Source organism: Wolffia australiana, chromosome 20, assembly GCF_029677425.1.
Source record: "Wolffia australiana isolate 7733 chromosome 20, ASM2967742v1".
NCBI lineage: Eukaryota > Viridiplantae > Streptophyta > Magnoliopsida > Alismatales > Araceae > Wolffia > Wolffia australiana.
The window spans coordinates 4,547,056-4,560,125 of record NC_135854.1 but is presented as its reverse complement, the minus strand read 5'-3'; the positions used below and the strand labels follow the sequence as shown (position 1 = coordinate 4,560,125).

At 48.1% G+C, this 13,070-nt stretch overlaps 1 pseudogene across 1 annotated transcript; it reads left to right on the top strand.

Annotated features, from left to right (window-relative positions):
- The first annotated feature begins 9,401 nt into the window (after positions 1-9,401).
- On the top strand, positions 9,402-12,837 carry LOC144716147 (putative CDP-diacylglycerol--inositol 3-phosphatidyltransferase 2; annotated as a pseudogene). Its single transcript, XR_013584827.1, has 11 exons — positions 9,402-9,747; positions 9,869-9,990; positions 10,178-10,262; positions 10,353-10,402; positions 11,457-11,496; positions 11,632-11,676; positions 11,753-11,818; positions 11,937-12,055; positions 12,129-12,185; positions 12,292-12,390; positions 12,587-12,837. The product of XR_013584827.1 is annotated as a putative CDP-diacylglycerol--inositol 3-phosphatidyltransferase 2 (transcript).
- Positions 12,838-13,070: the final 233 nt, after the last annotated feature.

Sequence of the window (13,070 nt, the reverse complement as noted above, 5' to 3'; positions counted from 1 at the left end):
CTCGATGAAGTTACATTATGTGTTAATTAAAAAAAAATGAAGTTACATTATGTTAATTGAAACCACAAATTTAATAATATTGCTAATTGCTAGAGTTTATCTCGTTATGATGTTAATAAAATAGTTCCATCATCGTGCTGGGTCTTCGGAATCTGAAAGTATTTCTTGATTTTGGGAATGTAAAGGAAACCCAATAATTAGTCTTTTGAGCATTAAACTAATGTTCCCAGAGTCACCCAAACTCTTTAAGCCCATCTATATTAGTTCATACCCTTATTTTATAATTATCTTGTAAAATCGAGATGAAAACTTGGACCATCCAAACTGTCACCAAAACATCTGTTACAAGCAATGTCTAACTTGTTTATTTGAAATCTATTTATAAATTAGAAATAAATTCCCAAAGTATTTATACTATTATTTTCTTCATCATTTATGCTGAGATAGCAGATAAAAAATGAAGTGATTCAACCTACGACACTCTTGAATGTATTTTGACAAACAGTATGTTGTCTTGAATTTTTATTATTTTGACATTCAAGCATTCGGAAAATTTGTATACTCTATGATTCAGATCTATAGAAAAATTCTTCTGGTTCTATGATATTTTCTAGAATTTGCCCTTGATTATCATTCTAGAAAATTTCCAATTGCCAGTTAATTAGTTACCAATCCAATATTTCTTACATTTAGGTAAGGATATATGAATACTCACATAGGTTAAATGCTGTAGCCAAGATAATTCATCTTCATGGACTTGTTGGGGTTTAGGTCCATCAAAGTGGTCTGTCATGGTTGCTGAGTTACCATGTATTATTTGGCCAATCTCCTTCCTGATGGGCCTCCAAGTACTAATGAAATCTAGATTGGTTCTTGAGACAGGAAGCCAACCTCAATTATTGAGGTGTGACTTCCATGTTGGAGATACAAGCTGCTTAGTTGTGGTCTGCCTGCTTGTCTTAGAGCTTGTTCTCTAACATGTCCTTTCTCAATACTCTTTTGGATATTTGGTTTGTAACTGGTATGGTTATCACAAAAAATTCCTTGATGTCTAAAGAAAGTTAACCCATGACTTCTTTTAAAACAAAAAAAAGAAAGTTAACCCATGAGTATAGCTTATAATGAACTCCAAAGGATTCTTATGAATCCTACAGATATGAGAAGGTATTGAAATAATATTTTGTACCTCCAGAATTTATGTATCGGAAAAATAGTAATTAAGGTGATGGCGAGGACGCCAACACTTCAGCATCAAACGTGTCACCACGGTCAACTGGAGTCAACACGCCTGCTATGGACCACGGTCAACCGGAGTCAACCGAAGTCAACATGCCACAACCGTCGACAAGCACCTCTTCACCCACGCACGTCCCTTCGCGTGTCATGGCACGACGCCAGAGGCAGATCCACAACTGCCTTTGGCATGACACGGCGCACGTCTTTATTTTCTCGTCTTTATTTTCTCGTCATTTCCTCTTTCCTCCAAGGCCTATATATAGGCCATTGTTTTCAAGAAACAGTAGGCAATCATAATTCAAGAATCGAGTTTTTGTTTAACTCTTCTTGGAGGATTGCCCAGCCTCCCCTATCTTCCACCTTTCAAACCCTAGTCGCCGTCGCGGCCGCCGCCGCCGCTGCCACCACTGCCGCCACTGCCGCGACCTTGCGACGTCGGCCTCCCCTCTCCTCTCTCTTTCTCTCCATTCCCTCCTCTCTCTTTCTCTCCAAGGGGGCCACCCAGACTGCCCGCGCCGCGCGCCGCCGCGCGCGCCGCCCAGCCGCCGCCCGCGCTGCCCGCGCCGCCCGCGCTCGCCGCCGCGCCGCCCGCGCCGCCCAGCGCCCGCGCCGCCCGCGCGCCGCCAGCCGCCAGCGCCGCCCGCGCGCCGCCAGCCGCCGCGCCGCCAGCGCCGCCCAGCGCGCCCGCCAGCCGCCCGCGCGCCAGCCGCGCCGCCGCGCCGCGCCGCCCGCGCCGCCAGCGCCGCCGCGCGCCGCCAGCGCGCCCGCGCGCCGCCCGCGGCGCGCCGCCCGCGCCGCGCCAGCGCGCCGGCGCGCGCCGCCAGCAGCGCCCGGCGCGCCCGCGCGCAGCGCCCGGCGCGCCCGCCAGCGCGCGCCAGCCGCCCGCCGCGCCGGCCGCGCCGCCCGCGCCGCCCGCGCCGCCAGCGCCGCCAGCGCGCCCGCCCGCGCGCCGCGCGCCGCCCGCGCCGCCCAGCCGCCCGCGCGCCGCCAGCGCCGCCAGCGCCGCCAGCGCGCGCGCCGCCCGCGCCGCCGCGCGCCGCCAGCCGCCAGCGCCGCGCCGCGGCGCGCCGCCAGCGCGCGCCAGCCGCCAGCGCGCCGCCGCGCCGCCCGCGCCGCCCGCGCCGCCAGCAGCGCCCGCGCCGCGCGCCGCCCCGCGCGCCGCCCGCGCCGCCAGCGCCGCCCGCGCCGCCAGCGCCGCCAGCGCGCCGCCCGCGCCGCCCGCGCGCCGCCCGCGCCGCCGCGCGCCGCGCCGCCAGCGCCGCCCGCGCGCCGCCGCCCGCGCCGCCGCCGCGCCGCCGCGCGCGCGCCGCGCCGCCCGCCGCGCGCCGCCCGCGCCGCCCGCGCCGCCCGCGCCCGCGCCGCGCCGCCAGCGCGCCGCCCGCGCCGCCAGCGCCGCCGCCAGCGCCAGCGCCGCCCGCGCCGCCCGCCGCCGCGCGCCGCCAGCGCCGCCAGCGCCGCCGCGCCGCCCGCGCCGCCCGCGCCGCGCGCCGCCCGCGCCGCCAGCCGCCGCCGCCCGCGCCGCCCGCGCGCCAGCGCCGCCCGCGCGCCGCCCGCGCCGCCGCGCGCGCCGCCAGCCGCCCGCGCGCCGCCAGCGCCGCCCGCGCCGCCCGCGCGCCGCGCGCGCCCAGCGCCGCCCGCGCCGCCCGCGCGCCGCGCCGCCCGCCCGCGCCGCGCCGCCGCGCGCCGCCCGCGCCGCCAGCGCCGCCAGCCGCCCGCGCCGCCCGCGCGCCGCCCGCGCGCCGCCAGCAACGCCGCCGCGCCGCCAGCGCGCCCGCGCCGCGCGCCGCCCGCGCGCGCCGCGCGCCGCCAGCGCCGCCCGCGCGCGCCCGCCCGCGCGCCGCCCGCGCGCGCCGCCCGCGCCGCCCGCGCGCCGCCCGCCGCCCGCCGCGCCGCGCCGCCCGCGCGCCGCCCGCGCGCCCCGCGCGTCGCCCGCGCGCAGCTCGCGCGCCGCCCTCGCGCCGCCCGCGCGCCGCCCGCGCGCCGCCCGCGCGCCGCCCGCGCGCCGCCCGCGCGCCGCCCGCGCGCCGCCCGCGCGCCGCCTTCGCGCCGCCCGCGCTGCGCCCGCGCGCCCGCCAACGCCGCGCGCCGCCAGCGCCGCCGCGCGCCGCCGCGCGCCAGCAACGCCGCCCGCGCGCGCCGCGCCGCCAGCCGCCGCGCGCGCCGCCAGCGCGCCGCCCGCGCCGCCAGCGCGCCCGCGCCGCGCGCCAGCGCCGCCAGCGCGCCGCCCGCGCCGCCAGCGCCGCCAGCCGCGCCGCCGCGCCGCCAGCCAGCGCCGCCCGCGCCGCCCGCGCGCCCGCCCGCGCCGCCCGCGCCGCCCGCGCGCCGCCCGCGCGCGCGCCAGCGCGCCGCGCGCCGCGCCAGCCAGCGCCGCCCGCGCCCGCGCGCGCCGCCCGCGCCGCCGCGCGCCGCCGCGCCCGCCGCGCGCCGCCGCGCCGCCAGCGCCGCCCGCGCGCCGCCCGCGCCGCCCAGCGCCAGCGCGCGCCGCGCCGCCGCCAGCGCGCCGCCGCGCGCCGCCAGCGCGCGCCCGCGCCGCTTGCGCGCGCCGCGCGCGCCGCCGCCGCGCGCCGCCAGCAACGCCCGCCCGCGCGCCGCCAGCGCCGCCAGCGCCGCCCGCGCGCCGCCAGCGCGCCGCCGCCGCCGCCGCCGCGCCGCCCGCGCGCCCGCCGCCGCCAGCGCGCCGCCCGCGCCGCCAGCGCCGCCAGCGCCCGCCCGCGCCGCCGCGCGCCGCTGCGCCGCCAGCCGCCCGCGCCCGCCCGCGCGCGCCGCGCTTCGCCAGCGCCGCCGCGCGCCGCCAGCGCCGCCCGTGCGCCGCGCGCCTGCCCGCGCTCGCCAGCGCCCATGACAACCGCACTTAACCAGGGCCGTTCAACGCCTGGAACGTCCAGCCTCGTCCTTGTCCAGTGGGTCGCTCAACGCCCGGATTCGCCCAGCCTTGTCACGTTCAGAATTGCCCGCAACCTCTTCACGCGCTGCGGTGCTGAGGTACGCCTGAACTCTTTGGTGTCGACGTGTTCTCCGTCCAGTGTTTTCTCGGGAAGTTTCCACCGCCGTCAAAATCTGAATTAGTTTCGATGCTCTGCTTCTTCAACCTACCTCTCGAGTATTTCCTTGCGACGCGAATTCGACGTATTGATTTCGGTGCTTAGGCATCGTCGCGGTGGGGGAAACAGTACTCCCACCCTCGATTAAGGGTCGGAGCTGCACCACCAGATTTTCATCGGTTTTAAAGCCCGGATCTGACCGTGAATTTCTGTGGATTGTTTATCCCTCTCGCCTATCCTGCCCCTAGTCCTGTCGTCCCGCCCTTCCTCGCCTACCCCGTAGTCGTCCTACGTCATAAGGGTATGAACTTGGACTTCCACAAATTAACTTTGGTCCATAGATTCTAAGTATAAATATCTAGTGAGTATACATAATGTCTTATACAAATTCTGTCACATATCTACTCATTTCGCCAATTAGTACTCTTTTGTCTCAAATTCTTTAAAATAATCCCATTCAGTGGAATCTTCACGCTTGGATTCTCAATAGCCTCCTTTAAACACACAAAGGTTTGACCACACATGTATTATCATTATTTGCCTATTATCCATCACCAAAGCTAATATAATAACCTTCTAGATTATTTATTTTTTTGAATGAGCTTTATTTGATGATGTTGTAGCTAGATTCTTGAAGTCATTGAATTGGTTCCTGAAAATGACTTAGCTATGCATGAATTCTTATTTTGAGATGATGGGAGCTCAAATTTTGGTTTTTTGTTGGCACCTTGTCAAGGTATTGATGGATATTATGTGGCCGTCAAGCCAATCACATTACCATGTTTATTTAAGTCCATTGAATAAAATTATTTACTTTCATTATTATTCTGTGTGATGTTTATAATGAAGTCCATGAATACAGGCAATGGCTTAGTGAATTATGATGAGATCATAATACAGTGATCACTAGTCTTTAAACATGTATTCTAAATATTCCTATTCAATGGATAGTCGAGACGAACATCGAATTATCCGGATAGAATAGCACTAGCTGATCCTACTTATTCCATAAGTATAGCTGATCTTATGGATATTAGTGTGGCGACATTGATGATAGATAGTGGGTGCTCTTTGGAGAAAGAGTTTACTGAATTGATCCGTATGAATCCCTGAATGGTATTATACCTAAACGTCAATCAAGTTGATTCAAGTCACGGTTGTATAAATGATCCACTGACCTGAGATACCAAAGACATCTCGTGATTGGACGACTACATTTGGACTATGACTTACGAGCCTCAAATCATGGGATTCAAATAAGTTACAGATCGAATGTAGTAACAAGCTTACGGAGAAGATTGAGTGGTCAAGATGAGATCATTCACCTTCGGTATAAGAGGAGATTGACTCGAGGAAGACGATGCAGAAAAATCCCTGGCCAGGAGAGTAAGGATATTGGAGAAGGCGTTCTCCAATGATCCCAGTTACGCATCAGTACTAATCGAATGACGGATTAGGGTTTGGCGATAAACCATACTCTAAGTCGATGGAGAGTGTCGTGCGGATGATGGATTATACATATAAGGTAACCGATGACGGTAAAGGTTCCATGAGAGAGTTCGAGACTACTCGGTATCTTCTAGAGCACGAGGTGTAGCTTGGCACCCCACGGGTTGGAAACTTAACCTATCGATTGGATTAAATCGATCCTTATTTTAATTAATCTATATGTTGATATAGTTAATTAATAAGGTTGGTCAATAAATGTTATTGGGCCATTAAAGTTATTAACTAGAATGATACATGGTCCCAGAGGGTCACACGCACAAGGTCATAAGGGCATTGGTAGATATATTTTTCTTTGGAGAGTTTTTGAGAAAAACCTTAAGTGAAATATAAAGAGGGAAAGGGGTCTCATTTGATGCACCCATGCAAGCCTCATTTGAGAGCCTCCCCCCTTCTCCACTCTCTTCTCCACTCATCCAAGGAAGAGTGTCTTCATGGTGAGGAGATCTTCTAGATTTTCAAGAAGAGTTGAAGAAGAAGACGTGGAGATCCAAGCGCCGAGTGATCGCGTGGATACTTCTAGAGGTCGAACGCGTGAATAACTTCAGAACGATCTCAGAGCAACAAAGTCAAGGGTGGAATGAGTTCCCCAACAGGTAATTTCAACATTTTATTTTAAAGATCGATTGTGAATCGATCGACACACTTTCACATCCATGGAACGTGTTTTTCCATGGACGAACCAAAGCACATAACCCAACAGGTATGAGTTCTTCTTCAAAGGTATCTGTCGCTTCTATTTTATTTATGAATTTTGAACACCTGGTGTCAAATTAGTGAAGGAATGTTGATTCTGGTGTGAACTAAACTTCATTTTCAACTAAATAAAAATACTTAATCTATTTCTTTTTGTAGTTAAGACTCAATTCAAGTTGAGACACACTAGATATCTGATAACATGCATTTTTAGTACCTTAATCTGACTATATTCACATGGAATTTACATTTATCTAACAATACATACATGTTATCAAGCTTGAAACGATTAAATTCAAATTTTGACTGATATTACAATTTTTTGGCATTTTTACGTATTTTGGAGATTTATTGGACAATATATTATGAAAGAGTATAAATTTCTGAGTCAGAATATGATTTTTTTGGATTTTTTCTATATTAATTTCGTAAATATCTGATTTTTCTAAGTATATATATATTGGCTTTTATTTTATCAAATATGAACTTTAGAAATCGGTTATTTAGAATCTTTTAAATGTCGCACGGCGACGAATCATACCTTATGATGATGATTGGCGTCAGCCAATCATTTTACGTATAATATTTTATAACTAGCAAATCATTTTTTGGGGCAGGGGTGACGTGGATGAATGCAAAAAAAAATGAGAGCTTTTTTTGGAATAATGCGCATGTGGGTCGAGGCAAAAAATGAAAAAAATAACTGTTTATTCTTTTTCTTTGGAATAGTCAACAAGGACGGTGTGCGACACGGTCATACAACGATGGCGCCACTTGTACACTCGCATGTCAACTGCTGATTGGACTAAAAATAATAAAGTTATTATTTTTGTCTTTTTGTTGTACAAGTGTATGTGACAACTTTGAAAAGTGTGAGTGCGGAAGAAGAGAAGACATGGAATTTCTACAATTTGACAGTTTAAAAAAATGGAAAAAGAGGAATCATCAACGATGCTGATGAGTAGAGAGAAAGAAATCAGGGCTAGGATTGGTCCAAATTAAAACCACAATATCTGACGATCTACAGGTCCAATTGAGGTGAATTTTTTGGCACTGCTTCGTCTCCCCCCATTCTTTCCGTCCATACCATTTTTTCTATAAATAGAGGCCTTGATCACTAAGAAATGCATATTGAAATTGCTTCCTACTTGTGTGGGCTGATTGAAAGATAGTGAGTTTTAAAAAGATCCATTAAGTGTACTCTTGGCGTCTTGGGTATGTGGGAAGAAGCAATATAGAAGAAGGGAGCTTACATGCAATCGAAAATTGCCGTGATCCTAGCGGAACAGAAGGATCTAGAGTAAGCGTCTTTGCCTTGAATTGCTCTTTTCCCGACATCATCGTTAGGATAATTAAAAGTTTATTATCTTATTTTCACGATCATTCCACTTTCTTATGTACCAATTACCTCGTCTCTAGCTCTACCATCACATTGTTTACACACTCGATCACTATCGTATCCGTCACGTCCTCTACCCTTGTTCCCGAAACATGTCATGTAATTCTACTTTTATTTCCTCTTTTCTTTCCTAATCTTAAGTTTGTCGTTAACTTTTACAACCTTTTACTCGATATCACTATTTACCATATTATATTCTCATCTTTATGTTTTCTCCTATCGGTAATCAATATAGTAAGTAAAGTAAATCCTTAATCATTGTTCCATGTGGAGACGATCCGTGCTCATCACTAGGTAAATATTCCTAAGTAACTACGGGTAAATACTCTCAATTACCGACGACGAATTAAAACCCTCAATTCGAAATTATCAATCTCATCTGAATGATTGGTTGATTAGTTGAGTATAGTGAGTTGATATTGACTTTTGTGACTTCAGTTATCTCATAAAGTAGCTACATCTTTCAGTCTGATTTCACTTGATATGACTATCTGCGGCCTTAGACATAACCCGAATAAGGGAGCCATTTATTATCAGATTAAATTTTATAATTTCTGTCATTAAGGATTATAAATTATTTTATCTCATTAAAAAAATACTTGATCAATCTTCAAACATTAGTTAAATTTATGAGTATTACATATAATATGATAATAAATATAAATAACTAACATGAGAGCTATTCCCTTGTCTTATCATATGGATTTATTCTTATTTCTCTCTACATTTTAAAATATCCAAAGCAAGAAGAGCTTGCACAACAAACTTTATTTGACATTCCATTTCCCCACTTGACATACAAGATAGGGGTCTTAATTATCTCATTTTTTGCAAAATATTTACACATGATCCTCTAGAATCACCCTAATTTTAGGGATGGAATTGATGGACGACGATGAGTAGGAACAGAGGACGAAGGACGGATGATCATTATGACCAGATGGGACAGGAGTGAACGACTGTACGTTCAGTCATCCGTTCATTGGTCCACATTTCCCCCCTGACTATCATCCGTGTGCATTTCATCGTCGTCACCAATCCATCATCAGTCCCGTGCAGTTGCTTGCGTGTGACGAAGAACGAAACAGATGATAGAAATGATGCAAATGGCGTCCTCCCTCTCTCGAGCTCTCTTGCTCTCTCTCCCTCTCGACCCAGGCACCCACCTCACAGATGACAGTTGATTAATGACAGAAATGACTTCGTCCTGTCATCCATCCCATGATGGATGACCGATGGCCGGAATTAGGACTAATGACAGAAATGACTTCGTCCTGTCTTCCGTCATCCGTCCAATCCTAATGGGGAGATTGTTGTTAAAGTTGGAATTCAGAAAGAATGAGAAATATAATCTTTAAATGGAATAATATCAAGCTAAAAATTCTTGAAAAATGTTCTAAAAGGTGAGATTACTCTTACAAAAATTGTTCTCAGTGAATCTGCTCATATAATTCCATTTCTCAGTAAATATTTCTGCCAATCGAAAAAATACAATCTTGATCTCAAGATAATACTTCCCATCGTCTTCGCTCGCTTTAAATACGCGACCAAATTCACACTGCACAAAATATTCCTGACAAATTCCACCCTTGGCCAGTTCTTCCGATTTCTCTACTTTCTTCCCCTCAAATTTCGATCTTCGACAATTTCGGAGGTTCTTCAGGTGGATCGATTGACGACCCTTGATGTTCTTTTGGAAATGACGACGTGGGTTCTTCTCGCTGGCCAACTTAGATGCGGAGAATCCTATCCAAGGTGTTTTCTTAAGGAATTCAAGACTCAAATCCCTGGCTTGAACATGAGAAAGGAACTGGGTTTTAATCATCTCTGCACGCCTGTTCTTCATTTAAGTTCTTTGAGACGAACCAGGTGATCACCATCCTCTACTGAAGAATTTTCTAATCTAACGAAGGAGGAGCTTTGCTTTGGTTGTTCTTCTTTGGCACTTCGGCTTTGATTTTTTTCTTTTTTTGTTGAATTTATGATTCAGAAGAAACAAGTTGAGCGATTCTCGGCTAGTGAGCTGTTTCAGACATGAAGAAGGAGGTGTAGCTTCTGATTCATCGTCGGGCGATCCACTCTCCATATATCTTTACATTCCGAATATAGTGGGTGAGTTTATCGAGTTGTTTATGAATACTATCATTTCTTTCCAGAATCATACTTGGAAATTATCCATCGTATAATTTTGTGTACTGAATTCACATTCTTATATCTTTCATGATCATATAAGATTATTTCAGTTCTAACGTTGTTTTTTTCACATATTTAAGTAATTCGCTGGCGCTTATGCTTGCAGGATATATGAGGATACTGATGAACTGTGTGGCATTTGCATTTTGCTTGACGAACAAGAAGCTATTCTCTGCTCTTTATTTTATTAGGTAAGCTGTGAATTCTGAAATTATAGTATGTGATAGAGTTGCATCCTTAACCTTCTATATATGTAATACTGAGAATTGTTATTTTCATAGTTTTGTGTTCGACGGCGTGGATGGTTGGTTTGCTCGCAAGCTGAACCAAGGTAAATCTTATTTATGAAAAACATTTCATCACATATATAGATATTTTCATCAGAAAATCCCAAAAAATGCGGAAGATTGATTTTGAACCGGTGAAAATATTCCTCGGAAGATGAATGATGGGAAAACAGAGATGACTATAAAATAGAATGAGCAATGAGGCGATTTCTAAAAATGAAGGGACATCTTGAAAAGAGCTCTTCAAGACCAGAAAGAAAAAATTGTTTACTTTGATGAGGATGATTAATGTCATTCTATGTTTCAAGAGTTTATGCCTTAATTCTTCTTTTCAAGTGAATTCCAGTTACAGAGGGGGGGGTCACTGCCACAATCGGAAGGAGGAATTCAATTAGATTTCACATGATAAAATCTATTTTTGGCTTGGCTCAACAATGGTTGGAACAGAAAAATGTATTTTTCAGAAATTTCACTGAAAGAAAGGAATCATAGCTGCTCAGCGTAGGAGAAAGATTAGGAGAGAGAGAGAGAGAGAGAGAGAGAGAGAGAGAGAGAGAGACTTTATCACTTCTCTTCCTCTCTTTCTCCGACCATCCCTCTCTCTCTCTCTTCTCCTCTCTCTCCAACTCTGGGCAGCTCTGAATCTTTTCTTTCAGTGGAAATCTCCTTCTTTCACTTGGAGAGAGATAGAGACAGAGATTTTATCACTTCTGTCCCTCTCTCTCTCTCTCCTCTTCTCTCTCCAACTCTGGGCAGCTTGAATCTCTTCTTTCAGTGGAAATTTCTCTCTTTCAATTAGAAAGAAACAGAGAGAGAAAGAGAGTTTATCACTTCTCTCCATCTCTCTCTCCCTCTCTCTCTCCATCTCTCTCTCGCTCTCTCTGTTCCTCCGCTCTCTCTGTCCCTCTCTCTTTCTCTCCCTCTTCTCTCTCCAAGCCTGCAGGGTTGTGATTCCGCCGTGCAGGAGTGCTACATGCAATTTTGTGTGCTTTCTGTTGGTACAGACATGAATCAAGACCTTTGAAATTCTGTTACCTAATAATCACTTCCCACTTCTTGGGGCTCAAATTGTGCTCTTAACCTTCTCTGTTCAAACAGTTTCAACACTTGGCGCTGCGTTGGACATGGTGACCGACAGGTTCTTCACACAAGTTTCACAGTGGATGAAATGTGTTCTATTCAAAACCCTTTTTTCCTAGATTGATAATTCCCGCGATTGAGATTTTTATTCAGATTGACATTCAGAGATATAACTTGTGATTTAAATATTCAGGGTCAGCACGGTTTGTTTGCTGGTGATCCTCTCCCAAATTTACAGGTTGTTAAGAGGAAAAATAACTTTATTATTTAACTGAAGCAAAATTATTATTTCATTTTATGATAATTTTTGACAGACCTGGTCTTATCTTTCTGGGATTACTCACCTTGGACATTGCCAGCCACTGGCTACAAATGTACAGGTCAGTTCTCTTGCTTCTGTTGATTGAAAAAAAAACAATGATATCAATTAAGTTATTGCTGCTTATCCTTTTTTTATTGAAAGAAAGTTATTGCTGCTTATCTTCTCATTCAACGCAGCTCTTTACTCCTTGGCAAGAATAGTCACAAGGAAATAGATGATATTTCACCGTGGCTTTTGAGAACATACTACAGGCATCGACTGTTCATGGGTGGGCTTCTGCTGCATCGGATCAGAGGTCAGGTCATTGTATCAAAGTTAATAGATTTTTTTTATGATTTTAAATGCTTTTGCTTTTCAAAATATGGCAGATAACTTATCTATCCCTTTTCATCCTTGCTGGAAAGCAGCCGGAAAGTATGTTCAAAGTTCGTTCTCGTCCTCTCCGACTTCGTTCCTTTTTTTCCATCTTTAATGACTAACTTCCAATGCTTGGCTTTAATTTTTTTGGTTTTTTGCCTTTATTTGGTTCAGATTATCGATAATGTCGTCAAACAAGGACCTGCCTTCATTGCTATATTCACGTTGGGGTTCTTGGGTTTGTGTACGAAGCAAGTGGTCAATGCCTTGCAGGTGATGGCTTTGATGCAATTTTTTAACTTGTTAAAGGATAAAAATAAATATTTTTCCTTCTCAGATTCCATTAATAGTTCATCATACATAATGAGACTGAATTTATGGATATGTAATCGTAATTTAAGATTTCTTTTGGAAGAAATTAATCATATTTTAAGATGATTTACTGAAAGATGATATTCTCTACTTTCAGATGAAGATGGCTGCTGATGCTTGTGTGTCCTACGATCTTAAAAAAGGCGTCTGAATTACGTTGACTTCGGTAGAACTGCGTCGACTTTGTGGAAAAGTTATCACTATTTCGATGTAAGGTGTCATAGTTTAAAGTAGAAAGATATCAATGAATCCTTTAAAAAAAGAATGATACGAATGAAGTCTACACTCAAATTGTATGTTTTTTACTAGATTTTTGATTGATTATAGTCTTAAAGATATTTTCAGGTATTTGCCCATCTTAATTTCATGACCTAAGAAAAGGAAGAATGGTCTGTGACAGTTGCATCATGGATTCTGAATTCTTTGGCATCCCCTTCAAAATGTTGAAATACTCAAATTTATCTCCATCCGTGCCTTCTTTGCCACCAAAATGGTAAATGAATATCTAAAAAAGGCCAGATAAATCAAGGAAAGTACCAAAATTCCCACTTGGAGGGATAGAAGGTTAGAGACACAGGTTA